Source organism: Pteronotus mesoamericanus, unplaced genomic scaffold (genome assembly GCF_021234165.1).
Source record: "Pteronotus mesoamericanus isolate MK-2021 breed Mesoamerican mustached bat unplaced genomic scaffold, CSHL_Meso_final scaffold_651, whole genome shotgun sequence".
Lineage (NCBI taxonomy): Eukaryota > Metazoa > Chordata > Mammalia > Chiroptera > Mormoopidae > Pteronotus > Pteronotus mesoamericanus.
Window position 1 is genome coordinate 43,203,773 of NW_026555325.1, and position 8,661 is coordinate 43,212,433.

The window sequence follows — 8,661 nt, forward strand, 5'->3', positions numbered from 1 at the left end:
TAGTCAAGCTGACATAAAAAAAAAAAAAAATCCCTAACAGAGGACTTTCTACAGTGGAAAGAGGACACTCTGCCCACTTGTGGGCTGAACTGGCAGAGCCAGGGAAGAGCCAGGGAATTAACTGACTCCTTCTGATCAGCCCTCAACCAAAGATGATTGTTAGTGGCAGTACCACAGCTCTGTAGCCCCACAGGAAGACTAGCAAGTCCATATCCTATCCTACACTGGCTCTCAAAGCTCCTTAGTGGGGTTAAGTTCCAGTCGCCTACATGTATACCAATTTGACAATTTATTTTTGTTTCCTCATGCTTCCTCTTCTTCTACTTGTTTCTCTTATCATCATCTTCCAAATAAAATACTTTCACTGGAAACCTTACCTTTGGGTTTACTCTGAGGGATGGCAAATGAAGACATGAAGAAATATATTACATTACTGTTTAAGCATGTTCAAAAATATATTCATTTTAAGTTTTCTTACATATTATATTTACTTATTGTTACTTTTACTACATGAAAAAAACAGTTTAGTAACTTAGAAATTTTACATACAATTTTTTAAACTATTTTAAATTAGAATAATATAAATTTTTTTTTTAACTTTCCTTCAGAGTTTATTTTGGATAAAATAGCTGAGGACAGATTACAATGATACATTGCACAAAAAGACCAGAAAATAATTTAGTGCGGGCGTGAAACTGTGTCTGCGAAGCAGGACTGGCAGCCTTCTGCCCACAGCCACAAGTGGAGAGGTTTTCTTTGCAAGAAAGGACTATTCACATGCAGGGAACCAAACCAAAGTTCCCTCTTGCTGAAGAGAACAATAGTCACACCAATAAATTTTTCCAGTTCTGCAAATCTGATACAATCAGAAGTCCATTAAATGCAGAAACCAGTGTACTCAAAGTATGGAATAATATAAATTTCTAATGCAAACATAAACATGCTTTATTCTTTCTCCTTCCATGATAACATTAATGTGCTTGTACTTTTACTGATCACCCTTGATTTTTCAGTTGCTATACTCTGAATTTATTCTGAATTTGAGAAGAGTATATTTATGAAAAAGAGTCTTGAAAGCTAAGCAGAACTTTTTATTGTAAATGCCATATTTACATATTTGCATGGCCAATTCAATTTATACATTTCTGTCATAGCTATTTATATATTTTTGCTATCTGAAATATTGAATTAGGAATGAAGTTAGAGTGAGAAGAAGCACAAAGGAAAGGGTAATTTGATTTAGCTAGAGAGAAGAAATTGATTAATTTTCTACTAATAATTAAGATATTTCTCTAGATACCTGCAAATAACTGATATTACTTTTGATATTTCAATATGTAATTTTAATCTGTAATGTAGATTTAATATCTAGTGCACCTTTACTAAAAGCATTTTTAAATTTCTAAATATTTCACTGCATTATAAAGACATTTTTGTTTCCTTGTACTTGAAATCCAGTCTACCTTCTCTGAAAATTACCTTCACCTCCATTCTACTGCCTTGGGTTAAATGTAAGGTACTGCTATTTTTAATTTAGGACTATAGAAAAATCCAAGGTACCTTTTTAATTCCACTCTCATGATTGTGTCTGCTAAAGTAAAACTAAACCAACCAGTATGACTACAAGTTAGGATATTAAAATGGTGAATGTTCAAAATTATTAAAGTATTTCCAGAAAAATCTATCAATTTCTCTGCATTTACCTTAGTAAATTATGGGTTATTTAATGGATTGTTTCAGAGTAGGAAATGAACCTTATTTCTTGGAGCAATTTAATTTATTCATTAAATCAGTACTCTTCTCGATGTGATATTTAGAAAAAAGTATATATTAAAATAGAGGCAAGATACCAAAAGCCCACAGTATAGATTTTTTTAAAGACTTTTTGAAAAACAATTAATTATACAGCCTTTGGGACACTTTGCAACTATTAATATGTCTATATTTTTATTAGAATAACATCTGCTTCATGAAAGTAATAACCTATATTTGAAAATAATCCAATAAAATACTCTGAAACTTTTAAGTGTGAAATGATTTTATCTTCATTTTCTGGAGCTCTGGGCAGTTTACAGAGGCAGTATAAAGAGCATCTTCTGTACATGTAATTCCTAGGACAGTGATCAAATTAACTGTGTTCAGAAACAACTGAGACATGAAAGAAAGACAGCTTCTAATCACATTGCATTTAGAATTCAAAACTAGAAACTATGTAATTTAGAGCTAAGTAATTTTGCTGGACAGTCCTGAATTTTAATTAACAGATTATTCTATTAGCTTATATATTTTCTCTAAGTGACTGAAATGAATTTCCACCTGGGCTTTGTTCCCATATCTCAAGAAATTTTTGAATAAATACAATAACTAATGCATTAATATATTAACTCTGATTTCATAAACTGAATACCATACCAAGAACAGGAAAATAAAAAGCATTCCACTATTTTACATTCTCCTTTTAAAAGTACATGATTTTGTCTGTATGATTACACTATTTTTCAGACTAAAAATCATGGACCTTATAGGGTACCTGATTTAGGCATTATAAAATTCTTGATAAATTCAAGCATGCTCCATGTTTTCAAGTATATGTATATTTGTCTGCTTATACCAATGTCATTTCCTCCTGCAATTGATTAGAACTCCTTCATATTACTGTTTGAAAATAGAGATTCATAGACTATTAGAAGAAACCTAAAGAGTGCTAAATTGTAAGATTCTTGTTTTTGTCATTATTACATTTGGTGCTGATTAAATGCCTAGAAAGAAAAATAAGTCAATGTAAAAGGACTGTAATAAATTAAAGATGATTAATTAACAGATATGATTAGAAACCCCCTCAGGAATACAATAAATGTGCATGCTAAGTATCCCAGATTGATGTCAGCAAATATAATTAGCACTTTTTCTTTTCTATTCTTTCTTCACCCCGTGCTAGTTAGAACCATTAATGAGAAGATAAGATGATGACGGTATCTAGATTATACTACTGTGGCATAAAAAATAGTTTGAGCTGAAGACATTTGAAAATCAACAGAGGCAGAAAAAGTCTTTGACCACTATCTGTCTGAAATCAGAGCCATAAATCCCCCTTCAAGGCTATTGACTCCTCTCACTAAGACAGGGAAGTCAGCACCTGGATGAGAAATCTCATAAACAAACTGGTCACAACATTGTCTTACCTCCCACAGAAGCTCCTAAACTTCAATTTGCCTTTCCTAAAAGTCATTTGTTGTTCTCTCAATGACCTTTCTTCCTTGTCCTTCCCCTGTTAAGATGGTTTATAAACTCTAGATTCTAGTCACTTTTATGAGCCATTTTGTGGGCTTCCATGAACCTCTGAGAATAAACTTTGTCCTTTCTCCTTTTAATGTCTTTTTTTTTTTTTCCAGTTTAACCTATGGGCCCCAATCACTATTAATCCTATGTAAAGCTCTGGCTTCTGTTTCTTTATATTTCTCTCACTTTATGGTCATTTCCCAATTTAATATGCTTAAAGACTGAGTGTTAATTTTTTTTCTATCTTAATACTTTGCTTTCTTCCTCATCATCCAAAAATCTGTTATAGAAACAATATCAAGAATTCTAAATTGTGAATTTAAGTAGTTTGTGACATCTGCTAAAAGTTTGCTTTTCATTCACAACACCTGCAATGAAATGAAGGCCTTAGTAGGAGTGCGTGTCCATGGGTTACTGCAGCGGCCACATTCAGTGGATGATTATGAGAGTGGAAGGCCAAGGCTATTAAATTCACGTGTGTTCTTGTCTGGGGCACTTGCAAGTATTTTATGGCTACTTGAATTTGTATTTGTATTTTGTGTATATACACACAGGGTGACATGTTCACTATTGGGACCAGAGCTGAAGCAAATGATTTCTAAAACATTGTTAGATATTCCTGAATAGACACAATATTTAAAGTATTTTCCCCCATAATGTTAATAATATGCTTGTATCCTCTATTAATATTCTTAAGCATTAATACAAGTAGCATAAAAAATAGACCTTCACATTTGACTTAACCAGTCCTTCAGATTTACTGCCAAATTTTTTACCACATCATTGGTGTTACAACGCAGGATATAGTAGCCAATTATATAAATGACAAGTAACTAAATTCCCTGTGCAAATACATGCTCCATTGTTTCTGAAGAAAAATGCCACCATTTGCCAGTATAGTCTAGTACTGGTATTTATTGCTTAAAGTGATACTCTCTATTACTTTTGCATTGGTCAGGTAACATTGTAGGAATTTTTTTTTTTTTTAATTCACTGTATTTGAGCGCAGGGAAGAAAGGACGGTCAATGATCTTGAATGTTTCATTGGCAGCATGTGTCAACAAAAAATTTTCATAGAGAAATCTGATCAAACCCCTAATTAAATTGTCTTATGCTGATAGTTTTTGAATCACCAAAATGACAGTAAATTGCCATATTTCACTTCTATAACTGCTAGTAATAATATTTATAGTAATACCTAACAGGGTTTGTATTTAGAAAGAAGTCTGATTTGAAAGTAAATGGACACAAAGTTCAAATTTTCATGCATATATTCTTAAATGTGGTAAAAAGAAAAGAAAAATTATTCTCCATGAAAATAAGTAGAACACTTGAGATATTTAAAAAACGTTGCCATTTCGTAGATTAGCATATCGAAATTACTTGGGCCCTGCCCTGTAGGGCTCAGTCGGGTGGGACTCCTACTGCAAGGCGAAACAAAAGGTCACTGATTGGATTACCAGTCAGGGCTCAGGCCTGGGTTATAGGCTTGGTCCCTGCTTGAGGTGTGTGTGAGCCGCAACCAAACCACGTTTCTCTCACACATCGACGTTTTCTCTCCTTCTCTGTTTCCCTCCCTCCCCTCTCTCTAAAAATAAATAAATAAAATATTTTTTACACTTACCTGGCAGGGGAGATACCATAATCACGAAGGTGGTTTTCCCAGGACGGGGCTTATCCATTGCATTCCGGATGTTCTGACCACTGCAATTTCCTCAAATGTGGGAAACAACTGCGTAATTAGTGGTGTGGGGGGGACTGCGTTTGCACTCTCCCCTGGTTTTCACGGTTACAAAAATAGATAAATAAAATATTTTTTTAAATTACTAGGGACGCCCCGTTTTGAAAAGTTGTTACCTCTGGGGTTTGGAAATAGCATAGGGCAGTGATTCTCAAACTTAAATGTGCATAGGAAACATACATAGTGCTTATTAAAATATAGATTGTTGAATCCATTCCCAGACACTGATTCAGCAGGACTGTAATGAGGGACCAAAATTTTACATTGCCAGCCTGTTCTCAAATGATGTTGTGGTTACTTGTCTGAAAAATGACAATTTTTGAAGGACTGGCATAGAGTACCAAAAGTTTTATAGATGATTATGATTTTGTCAATACTCCCACAGTTGAAGTTAACTTAGGTTTATAAAAACACTGAGAAAATAGTGTGTGTGTATAAATGTACATAGTTTACATATATATAGTTTATATATAAACTATATATAAATAGTTTACATACTGATATATAAATAGTTTACATATAAAATATATAAAAGTTTATACATAAATTTTTTGCATATGTGTTTTTATTTATTTTTTAAATTTTTATATATTAAAAGTTTCTATATAAATATATTTATATATTAAAAAGTTTCTATATAAATATATAAAAGTTTATATATATACATATGTATATACACACTTTCATTTATTAAGTTTAAAATAATACATTCCAGAAACCTGTGGCCATTCTTAATAGTTTCTGCAGCACTTGGACAGATATGAATGTAGTTAGTTTTCTGGTGTAATTTCTTCCTTTCACATGCATATTCTAAGGACTTCACACAGGTTATACAAATATTGCAAAATGGCTTCATACTGGTCAAGCTGACATTGAAATTCAATTTATGAAGTGAATTATTTGAGGAAAGCCTTGAAATAAGGCCATCTGCAAAGAAAAGCTGGTGGTATAAGTCTACTATAGCAATGATTATATTCTTTAATAAATACAATTAGTCAATTATATATTTCAAATGATTACTTAGGAAAAAACATATTAGCATATTTAATTAATACTGACTATACTAAACCAGAAGAAAAATAATTTACAGCTGTTAAAGTTTTCCCACTATTTGAATTATAGCAACACTGACTCTATAACCTTCTAAAATTAGCCACATTCCTTAGACCTTTACTTAACTGAATCTTTGTAAATAAAACTAAATACTAATCAATAATAGTTATGACATCATAAGCATAGAGTAATAATATAAGCTTATTTTCATACTTTCTTATAATTCTGGAGTAATTAAATGTTAACTCTGACTAGTAACCAAATATGGCTAAAAAATAAGTTAACATGCTAACAGAGGTATTGAATACTACATTTTATTTTTTTAGAGCAATAGAATGTATTACTCACTTTAAGAAATAACATTTCAGTGTAGCCTAATTTGGCGGTGATTTACCCATGAGTCAGTGAAATAGAAAACAATAAAGGAGTAATAAATAAATCTAAATATATAATCCAAGTGACAATATTTTTATCTGTTTTTTCTGCTTGATTGAGGTAAAATTGTAAATAAATTTGTAGCATATTTAAAGTATACAATGTGATGCTTTGATACACATATAGATCATGAAAGGATTTTCACCATCAGTTAACATATCTATCACCTCACATAGTTAAGTTTTTTGTTTTGTGGTGAGAATGCTTAATCTCTACTTTCTTAGCAATTTCAAATATACAATATAGTACTATCAATTGTAGTCACCATGCTATACATTAGCTTTTTAGAATTTATTCATCTTGTCACTGAAAGTTTGTACCCTTTTAGCCTATCCTCATTTTCCTCATTCACCATGTTCCTGGCTACCTGTCTATACTCTGTTTTTATTATTTTGACTTTTATTTTTATTCTACATACATTCGTTATCATGCAAAATTTGTCTTTTTCTGTTTGGCCCTCCACACTCATACATTAGCAGCATTTTCTTTCTTTCTTTCTTTTTTTTTTAATGCTGAATACTATTCCAACATTTGAACCACCCCTTTCTTTGTTAACTGTTGACAGACAGGTTGTTTCCATATGCTGCTACTGCAAATAGTGATGCAAGAAACATGGGAGTACATATTCATATACCTCTTTGACATGGTGATTTGTTTCTTTTGGGTGTATATCGAGAAGTGGGATTTCTGAATGATACTTTTACTTTTAATCTGGTAAGGACCTTACAAACTCTTTTCCATACTGGCTGTATCCACTTACATTCAAAATGACAGTCCAAGATGGTTTCTTTTCTCCAGGTTCTTACTAACATTTATTTTTTTTCTTTTTGATAACAGACATCCTAACATGTGTAGATGATATCTCATTGTGAATTTTGATAGGGATTTCACTGAATATAGATTGCTTTGAGTAGTATGAACATTTTTAACAATATTAATTCTTCCATTCCATGAACATGGTATATACTCTGTATTTATTGTCCTCTCCAATCAATTTCATCAATGATTTATAGCTTTCAGTGTATAGATCTTTCATTTCCTTAGTTAAATCTATACCTAAGTACTTTATTATTTTGATGTTATTCTAAGTGGAATTATTTTAACTTCCCTTTCCATGGGTCATTGTTACTATGTAAAAGCAAAACTGATTTTTGTGGGTCAATTTTTGTATCCTGCAACTTTCCTAAATTTATTTATTAGGTCTAACAGTTTTTTGGTCTTCAGGATTTGTTATACATAAGATCATGCCACCTGTTAACAAATACAGTTTTACTTAGTTCTTCCTGTCTGATTTGGTTGCTTTTTTATTCTTGCCCAAATGGTCTGGCTAGGCCTTCCAGTGCTATTAAAGTGACAAGAGTAGGCACCCTTATCTTGTCTCTGATATTCCTCGAGTATGAGGTTAGCTGTGGCACGTCATATGTAGTCTTTATTATGACTGAATTATATTCCACCCATATCAAGTTTGTTAAGAGTCTTTATCATGAAAAGATATTGAATTTTCAAATGCTTTTTCTGTAGCTATTGAGATGATCATATAATATTCTTTGTTCTGCTAATGTGATGTGTCCCATTGATTGACTTATGTATGTTTAACTGTCCTTGCATCCCCCAAATTACAGCCCACTTAATCATGATGTATGATCCTTTTTTATATGCTAATAATTTTTGGTTAATATTTTCTCAGTATTTTTGTATGTATTTGTTAAGGATATTGGCCTATAATTTTTTTCAGGTCCTTACCTGGTTTTGCTTTCAGGATATGATGGCATCATAAAATAAGTTCAAAAGTGTTCTTCACTCCTCAATTTTTTAGAAGAATTTGAGAAGGATTGATATTAATTATTTTTAAAAGATTGGTAGAAATCACCAGCTCAGTAGTTCAATCCTGGGCTTTTTATGGTTGGGAGGTTTTTGATTACTGCTTCAATTTCCTTACTCATTAATATTCTGTTTAAATTTTGTACTTTTCATAGCTCAGACTTTTTAGCTTTTATATTTATTGAAATTTATAAGTTTCTTTTTGGTTATCAAAGTTGCTGACACATAATTTTTCATAGTAATTTCTTTTGTATTCAGTTATATCATTTGTAGCCTCCTCTTTCATTTCTGATTTTATTTATTTGAGTCATCTCTTTTTTGTTCTTTGGCTA

At 31.7% G+C, this 8,661-nt stretch overlaps 1 non-coding gene across 1 annotated transcript; it reads left to right on the forward strand.

The window, feature by feature from the left end:
* Positions 1-4,895: 4,895 nt before the first annotated feature.
* LOC129061975 (U1 spliceosomal RNA) lies at positions 4,896-5,058 on the forward strand. The gene has a single exon (XR_008528226.1). It is a non-coding gene; the product is annotated as a U1 spliceosomal RNA (small nuclear RNA).
* Positions 5,059-8,661: the final 3,603 nt, after the last annotated feature.